Raw genomic sequence first — 9,255 nt, 5'->3', positions numbered from 1 at the left:
GTTGAAGAGACTTCTTTGCTCAACTTCATATTTCTTGAGCCTTTATGAAAGATTAGGTAATAATAATCTGAGGGCCAGCGTCAGGATATTTGACTATATTCCATTGATGTGAGGCCTGTCTTTATCTGAATATCATGATATTTTGATTACTACGACTTTGTAGTAGGGTTGCAAGTTGGGGAAGCTGTTCCCTTCTTCTTTTTAACAAATATTGCTTTAGCTTTTCATGGGAGTTTATTGTTGTGTATGAGTTTCAAGAGTATTTAATCTATTTCTTTGAAAAATGTTATGGCTATCCTTATAGGAAGTGCAGTAAATCTTTATAGAGCTTTGGTGTGTATTGCCATTTTGACAGTGTTAATCCTCTCAATCCATGAGCATGGGATGTGATTCCATTTCCTCATATACTCTCTTATTTCGTGAAGTAGAGTTTTTAGGGTTTTTTTTTTGTATAGTTCCTTAAAATTTTATCATTTATCACTTAACTTCCCCTTAGTCGTGGATTTGCTCGAGCGGGCGCCAGTAACATCTCCATTTGTCCCTGTCGCGTGCTAGAGTAGCCCAATGGAATCTGTTCGAACCGGGAACATGAAGGGCCTCAAACCGATCTTTCATGATCTTGACGAAGAAGTCTGACCATCTGGAAGGTGGGCGGCCACGCGGTCTTTTGACATCCCATGGAATCCAGTCGGTAACAGCTCTAGTCCAGCGGCCGTCTCTAAATTTCATTACGTGACCAGCCCATCTGATTTTCGACTCCTTGGCATAAGAGACAGCGTCCCTGATTCTTGATCGGCAACGGATTTCAGAACTCCGGATTATCTCTCTCATTTGAGTGAAACCTGATATTCCAAGCATAGCTCTTTCAATTCTTCTTTGGGAGACCTGAATACTGTTCTCATCTTGTTTGCATAGGGCCCAGGTCTCTGAGGCATATGTTAATGCAGGAAGAACAGTGGAATCAAAGAGATGTGCCCGGAGCCGGAGGTTCTTCTTCCTCTTAGCTATTTCTTTGACGTTTTTGAAGGTGTTCCAAGCTGCTCTCTTCCTCCTGCACAGCTCGGGTGCCAGGTCATTTGTCATGTTGACCTCTCGATCTAGGTACACATAACTGTTGCATTCGGAGATAGTCCTTCAATTGAGAGTGAATGGGGCATCAGGAACAAGGCTGTTTCGCATAAACATTATTTTCCTAAGATTCAGCTGTAGTCCTACCTTTCCACACTCACGGTCAAAGTTGGCCATCATTTGTGCCGCTTGGCCGATGTTTGGTGTTATTAAAACAATGTCATCAGCAAAGTGGAGGTGGTGTAGTTGCCGACCATCTATCTTCATTCCCATTCCTTCCCATTCCAGTTGTCGCATGATATTCTCGAAGGTGGCACTGAAGAGTTTCGGTGAAAGGGTATCACCCTGCCACACCCCTCTCTTGACATCAACGATCACTTCTTTGTAGAATGGTGAGATCCTGCTAGTGAATCTGTAATACAGCTCACGGAGGATCCTGATGTACTGGTCTTGAATGCCCTGATTGGCTAGGGCTTCAATGACCACTTCCGTCTCAACAGAATCAAAGGCCTTCTTTAAATCAATGAACGTTAAACAGCGGCATCTTGAACTCCAGAGAAACTTCAATGAGCTTGGTTATCGTGTGGATATGGTCGATGGTGCTGAATCCTTTGCAGAACCCTGCTTGCTTGCATGGTTGTCCTTCATCTAATGTTCTGCCAATCCTATTTAGGATGACTCCAGTGAACAACTTGTAGATGACAGACAATAGGCAGATCCGGCGATAGTTGCCAATGCCATGGATGTCTCCCTTCTTGAACAGTAGTACGGTCCTGCTGGTTTTCCTTTGGGACGGAAACTTGCATTCAGACAGGTAGCGAGTGAAGAGCCGAGCCAGTGTATTGATGAGTACTGACTTCAGGTTCTTCAGGTGTTCAGGTCTGACCTTGTCTGGGCCGGGTGCTATTTGTTTCTTTACCAACGAAATGGCGTGTCAGATTTCGGAAGGGAGAACATTGGGAACAACATATCCATCCTGTGGAATTTGGTATGTAGGCAAGTGGACATGGCTATCGAAGAGATTTGAGTAGAAATCATGGTAATCTTCTCCACTGCCGTTCTGGAGGATGTGATGGATCCATCAGGACGTCGGAGGGCAGTCATCTTGGTCTTATAGTTGGCGAAGGACAGGCAGGCATTACGAATACTTTTCCTGGCTTCTGCCGCATCTACCAGTACTTCTGCTCTTCTCTCTTTTAGGTCTTCCTTGATCGCATCTCTGCACTGCTTTGCATGCTCACACATTAGCTTGCGGTCAGCTGAGGCATGCTCCAAACCATGCTGGCGAATTAGCTCAAGAGTTTTCGAAGATAGGCAATTTTTTGTGGCTATCTCTCTTGGCATTCCTCGCACATTCATGGAGGTGCTGAACCAGTGGATTGTATTCCTCGTCAATGTTGTCAACAATGGCAGCTTCCCATGTTGCCGCAATAGTACCAAAGTATAGTTCCTTAACATTTTAGTTGATTCTAATATACTCGATTTTCTGAGGTATTATTGTGAATGGGATTGTTTTTCTCTATCTCCTTTTTTCTCTTTTATTTGAAATATATGGGAAAGCCATGGACTACCGGATATTGATTTTGTAATATGCTACTTTACGAAACAAATCTATTGTTCCCAGGAGCTTTTTTGTAGATTCTTTGGGATTTTCCAAGTATAGTATCATGTCATCTCCAAATAGTAAAAGCTTGAGTTCTTCCTTTTTTATATGGATGCCCTTGATATCTTTTCTTTTTACCGAAATCCTATGGCAAGTACTTCAAGTACTATGTTTTATAGGTGTGGTGAGAGTGGGTAACTTGTTTTGTGCCTAATTGTATTCTGGGATTCTAGCTCATTGATTTCTGCTCCAAGCCTTTAGTTTTCTCCCCGTTGAGAATAATGCTTGCTGTGGGTTTGTGGTAGTTTGTTTTGACTAGATTGAAGAAAGTACTTTCAACTCCCATTTTGTTGAGAGTTTTTCATCATGTATGGGTGCTGGATCTCATCAAATGCTTTATCTACATCTATCGATATGATGATATGACTTTTATCTTTATTTTATTGAGATGGTGTATTCTGTTGATTGACTAGAGAATGTTAAGCCATCCTTGCATCCCCAAGATAAACCTACTTGGTCATAGTGTGTGATCTTTTGTTGAGTTTCTGGATTCTCTTTGCTGGTATTTTCTTGAGAATCTGTGTATCTGTATTCATCAAGGAAATAGGTCTGTAATTTTCATTTTTTGTGGTGTCTCTGTCTGTTTTGAGTATTAGGGTGATCTTTGCCTCATAGAAACTATTTGGGAGCATTTCTGTTTCTTCAATTTCCTGGAAAATCTTGAAAAATGTTGGCAGCAATTCCTCTTTAAAGGATTGAAATATTTCACTATTGAATCCATATGGGCCAGGGATTCTGTTTGGGGGGATATTTTGACCATCATTTCAATTTCCTTTGTAGTGATAGGTTCAAGTATTCCAAATCTTCTTGGTTCAGCCTTGGGAGGTAATTGGAATCCATTAATTTATCAATTTATTCAAGATTCTCTCATTTCCTGCTGCAAAGATTCTCAAAATAATCTCTGATGATCCTATGGATTTCTGTAGTTTCTATTAGGATACCCCCCTTTGCATTTCTGATTCGATTTATTAGAATTCTTTCCGTTTCTTTGAGAGGCTTCTAGAGGTTTATTGATCTTGTTTATTTTCTCAAATAACAAGCTTTTGCTTTTATTGGTCTTCTGGATTTTATTTTGGGATTCTAGCTCATTGATTTCTACTACAAATTTTATTATTTCCTTGCTCCAGCCTAGTTTGCACTCCTTTTGTTGGTCATTTTCCAAAATCTTGAGCTCTAATTTATTCATGTAGGCCCTTTCTTTCTTCCTGATGAATTAGGCAGAGCTATAGTCTTTCCTCTTAACACTGCTTTTGCTGTGTCCCACAAGTTCTGCTAGCTCGCGTCCTCATTCTCATTTGTTTCTGGAACCTTTTTATTTCCTCTTTCATTTCTTCTCTAAGCCAACGGTTGTTCATTACTTCCCTTAAATACAATATTTCCTTGCTGAGATTTAGTCTGTTTGATCTATTGAGAAGTGACAAAGTCGTGTTGAAATCTCCACCTAGTACTGTTTTGCTATCAATGTTTTTTTTAAGTCTATTAGAAGTTGTTTTTAAGTATTTTGCTGGTCTGTCATTGAGCATCTACATTGAGGAGGGTGAGTTCTTTCTGATGTAAAGATCCCATGATCATGAAGAAATGACATTCACTGTCTCTTATAACCTTTAGCCTGAAGTCCACGTGGTCTGATACTAGTATGGCTACTCCAGCTTTGTGGAGGTGTTCTTTTCTTGAAGACTTGTTTTCCAGCCTTTTACTTTTAGCCCATGGTTGCTTTGATTGCTCAGATGTGTTTCTTGCAGGCATCAGAATGTTGGGTTCAGTTTTCTAATTCATCTTCCTATTCTGTGCCTCTGAATTGGCACATTTAGTCCATAGACATTGAGAGAGATTGTTGTTATGGGGATTTGTGCTATCTTTATGTAGAATTTTTGTACTTGTGGGGATTGCCTTAGCTTAAAGTAGCCGTGTTAGTTCTTCTTGCAACAAAAATATGGAGCTCTTTACAAGTTTGCATGTCGTCTCTGTGCAAGGACCATGATAATCTCTGTATCATTTCAATTTTAGTATATGTGTAACCAAACCTAGTAGGAGTTAATTTTTCTCTTCTGATTACTTTGAGTGTTGTCCTTACTTACCCTATGGCAGAGAGTGGTACCTAATCAAGGAAAGTATTTCAAAGCAGCTTGATAGATTTAGAACTTTAATGTCCCAGAAAGAAAAAATATGGTTTTTACCATATTATCTTTTACCATAATCAAGGCATCAGTTTTACAAAATAATTCTTTTGGAAGATGTTATATGAGTCCTGTTTAATGCACTTCCCTGAAACCTTCATTAATACCATTAAACTAGAGCCTTTTGCTGTTCTCACCTCAGTCCCGCGTACATCTCCAGGAAAAGGTGGATGGTGTTGTCTGCACTTTGACCACCTTGAATGTAAGTAGGATTTTTCTCCTGAAGGAAGAGGTGAGGAGCATATTGATGATTTCATTCCACATTATTATAAGTTCAACTTGAACGGAAGTTGAGACTCATGAGGCTCCTGTAAAGGACAGAAAAAAGGGTCTCAGTGAAGTTTAATGGCCAACACAAATTAACACCACAGATGACTCAAAGCAGCCTGTGTTCTTCTTTGTGTATAGTGAGTTTCATACCTAACGATAGTGATTCTTAGCCATGACACACGGGCAAAACAGACCTATAATCTAGTTCTCTGAGCAGAGTGGGGTTTCTTAGGTGATTGAACAAGTGAGTAGTAATTTATTACTAAGCACATACGTAGTTTGAATGATGTGTACTTTTTGATCTAAAATTAATTCCAAATATGTCTAAAATGACAGTCTCCTGACCCCGCACCTGGCTTTCTTCACCGGGGTCCCTTGGAGGGGGTGTGTTGAGTTTCCCTCATCGCGCCGAGCAGAGCCCTGGCACCTGAAGACCTCTGCAACCAGCCATAGGTACGCTTTAGACCACTCTCCCCAAGCTTGAAGGAGCCTCATGCATGAACGAATCTGACAGAGGAACCCAGGTGTGCGCAACCGGGGGATGAGATCTCCAAGGCTGCTCAGATCAAGACTGGGCCCCCTCCAACCAGATCCCCCATCTCCTAGTAGCTAAGTGTTACAACCACGAACTGCCCCTGGAGCCATGTAATCCCATCAATGGCCAAGATACAGAGACTGGATTTTGTTGATAAGACAACAACAATTATTGTCCAGTTCTCACTCTGAGAGAACCTGGTAGGCATCTGCAAGTATCTTGCCCTTGTGTTTACCAGTCATTTACACTTCTTTCAATACAGATTATATGATCACGGGTTATGCTTATTTTTACTATTGAAGTTTAATAGCTAAATACTGATTTTTTAACAGCACTAATTTATTAAAAACATTCATCCTTGGCCTATCATATTAATTGCCAGTATTTGTTGGTTTTGCTTGTTTTTTGATTACTTAAATTGGTTTTGATCCTTTTCTTTCAGGTTGAAAAATTTTGACACAAATGAGTATATGTTTTTCTTTATCTTCTACAGTTTTAAACTGAGAACAACTGTTTGTTTTGTACAAATAAGATACCTGTGCATTTACTATTTCTTCTCATTTTATTTACATTTTAACACATCTCGATTCATCTACAAATTATCCTAGTAAGTGTTCTCAAATTGAAAGAAACCACCAATTTTTTCAATCATAGCACTGTAGCACTGTCCTCCCGCGGTTCATCCATTTGCTCGAGCAGGAACCAGTAACATCTTACAACAAATTGTGACACTTGTTGTCACTGGCTTTGGCCTATCCAACACGTCATGGGTATCTTGACAGGCTCTTGCTATGTGGACGAGATATTCTGGGTAGCTTGCCGGGCAGAGGAATCGGAATCAGGATTGGCCTCCTGCAAGGCAAATGCCCAACCCGCTGTGCTGTAAACGTTATCTAAAATATACTAGTAATAACAAATGTTGTTTCATTAACAGTGCAATATAAACAATTATTAGGTAATTTTCATGATTTGTTAATGAAATAACTAAGCTCTTGAGTATAATGGGAGTATTTTTCTAACACAAGAGTCTGACGAAGATGAAACTGTTATAACCGTCTTGTAGAATTCCATCTCCCTAGCCTGCTTCATTCTACCTCACTATCTATCCAATCCGGTCTTCTTCTGGGATTCTGACCTCCTGATTGGCTAGCCTCTACCTTTCACCTGCCTACTTTATGACATCATTCTCCCACCAAACCAACCACCAACTGGTAGAATCTTGGGGGTCCCATGTAGTTGCTTGTAAACAAATTTGAATCATCATGGCAAGTGACGAGTGATCAATGACCAATCACCAGTGAGCAGTCGTCTCTACTGAAGACTTGCGTTCTTAAGCCGCTTCAGTGTTCAGACGTACTCTCGTACCGTCTCCTCTTCTCGTCTACCTTTCATCGGTATTTCCACTTCTCTGACCATGTCAGGTAAGGAATAATACTTTTCAAAGCTTTTCATTAGATTTATCATCCCTAAACTTAGCAGTCAAGGAAAAACAGCACGTAGTAATGAAAGAAAGTATTCAAGTAGAATTTTATAAGCCTCATTTTAGCTTGACTTTGACATTTGCTGTGTGATTTTAGACACTGGCTTACTTTCTCTCACATACAAAGTGTTTTTCCTCATTGATTACATTCTATTTTAGACATACTTAGGAGCTCAAATACACAAACACACATACACACACGCATATATATATATGGGTCGATTCTCTGTGTTTCTTTTTCCTTTTAATAGTGAATTTTACATGATATTCACTGAAAACAAGTAAATCAGAGAAAGTATTTTTACAGAAACAGAAAATATAGATGCTGTGAAAAACTGTTAATATATACTAGCATGTGTTCTCTGTAATAGTCTCTCCACTTGTATTTATACATCAGTATTTTGAATATAGTGATATTACAAAGTAATAATCATTGATCTTTGAGATTTCTATTTAAACCAGGTAATAAGAAAATATGGGGCATGGGGAAGGTGTGGAGTGCTGAGCGTTAGGGAGGCAAGCCCTCTAAGGTAAGCAAGTTTGGGATCACTTTCATAAAACATTGACCAATCGACACCAAGACAATATGAGGGAGAAAAAAATAGGAAAGAAAGAAAGAAAGAAGGATAGAAAGAAAGAAAGAAAGAAAGAAAGAAAGAAAGAAAGAAAGAATAGGGACTTCGATTATCAAGGAAGGGGAAAACGTTTGGACATAAAGTTGAAGAGAACCAAAGACTTAACATCAAAAAAGAAAGAATATATATGAAATATGCTGAGAATAATCCACTGAGAGCAAGTCAAAGAATTTTACTTCAATAAATGTCAGGACTAGAAAATATACTATGCCTTCAATAGGTTACCAGTAGGAAAAGCTCTTTATCAGAAAGCCATCCTTGCTGGATTTTTTCCTTATTATTTCTTAGAACACAGTACTTGGTACTTGACAATTTGGAGTATAAACACGCTTAATAAATGATGCTCCCCATAAATAGCTAATAGTGCTTATCTAGGGCGGTGGAAGACACAGAATCTTCAATGTTTTTATTATGTTCTGGTTTTTAAGTTCATGTATGCGTTGCCTGTTAAAATAAAAAAATGGTATATTCTAACTTGAATCAGGAGATTTGATTCATCTGTGTGGTCAGTAGATTCCAGGTTAAAACTGCTTGTCATCTTTACAAATATTATTTCATGTGATTTTTTCTTCCTAACATGAGAGTAGTTTGATAATAGTCAACTTTTGTTTTTAGATCCTAAGAGGAAAGAGAAAAGTCAAGTCTCACATGACAAATTACACATTTTTGTCATATTTCTGAATTCTGAGTTTTCCTACATAAAGATATTTTATGGGATTTTGGTGCGCATTTATTAAACATTGAGAAGAAAGTTTTCCTGTTTGATAAAGATAATTCTAATCTAGGCATTGGAAGTAAATTTGCAATATTTTGTCATCACTTTTTAAATGGTCTTTTCTGTTTCTTCTGTGATCAAGTTAAATCCTCTGCTATGTTTAACACATGTTGTTTGCTGGTTAATATTCAAAGGTACTGATGAGTATAATTTTTTGTAATTTCGAAGTTTCTTTCTGTATTTTACTCATTTAAAACATTTCTTGTCTGGGAGAAGGGAGGGAGGAGAGCGAGGATCCCCAGCGACCCCAAGCCCCAGCGCGCGTCCAGATCCAGAGCAGCGCGCCCGGCAGCACACCGGCCCCTCCCATCCAGGTATATCACTCACTTCAATCAACTTGGACCTGCATCCTTTCATCCTTTTCATCAACTTGTTACCTAATACCAAACAAAATTTCTCACCTCTTCTACTACAATTCAACAAAATCCCACTCGCCTACTCCATTTCCAACAAAAGTTCAGTTCGAAAACAGCTATACAAGTTCAGTAGTAAATAGTAACGCCTCCAAAAGTTTCACACAATGTCAGTTATAAAACAAAGAATAACGCCTGATTGAGAAGAAGGTCAGACTCAGAAAGGTAAAGAGGCGCATCTAGCAGCAACAAAGCTGGACGGCTCCTGGCAGCCTCTCCTCACTCAACTAGAACAGTAG

General features: G+C 39.1%; 1 pseudogene; it reads right to left on the bottom strand.

Moving 5' to 3' along the window:
• Positions 1-4,658: 4,658 nt before the first annotated feature.
• LOC130041047 (uncharacterized) lies at positions 4,659-4,755 on the bottom strand (annotated as a pseudogene).
• Positions 4,756-9,255: the final 4,500 nt, after the last annotated feature.

The sequence above is a fragment of the Sorex fumeus genome, unplaced genomic scaffold (genome assembly GCF_029834395.1).
Source record: "Sorex fumeus unplaced genomic scaffold, SorFum_2.1 ptg000095l, whole genome shotgun sequence".
Classification (NCBI taxonomy): Eukaryota; Metazoa; Chordata; class Mammalia; order Eulipotyphla; family Soricidae; genus Sorex; species Sorex fumeus.
This window is presented reverse-complemented; position numbering and strand designations above follow the sequence as displayed.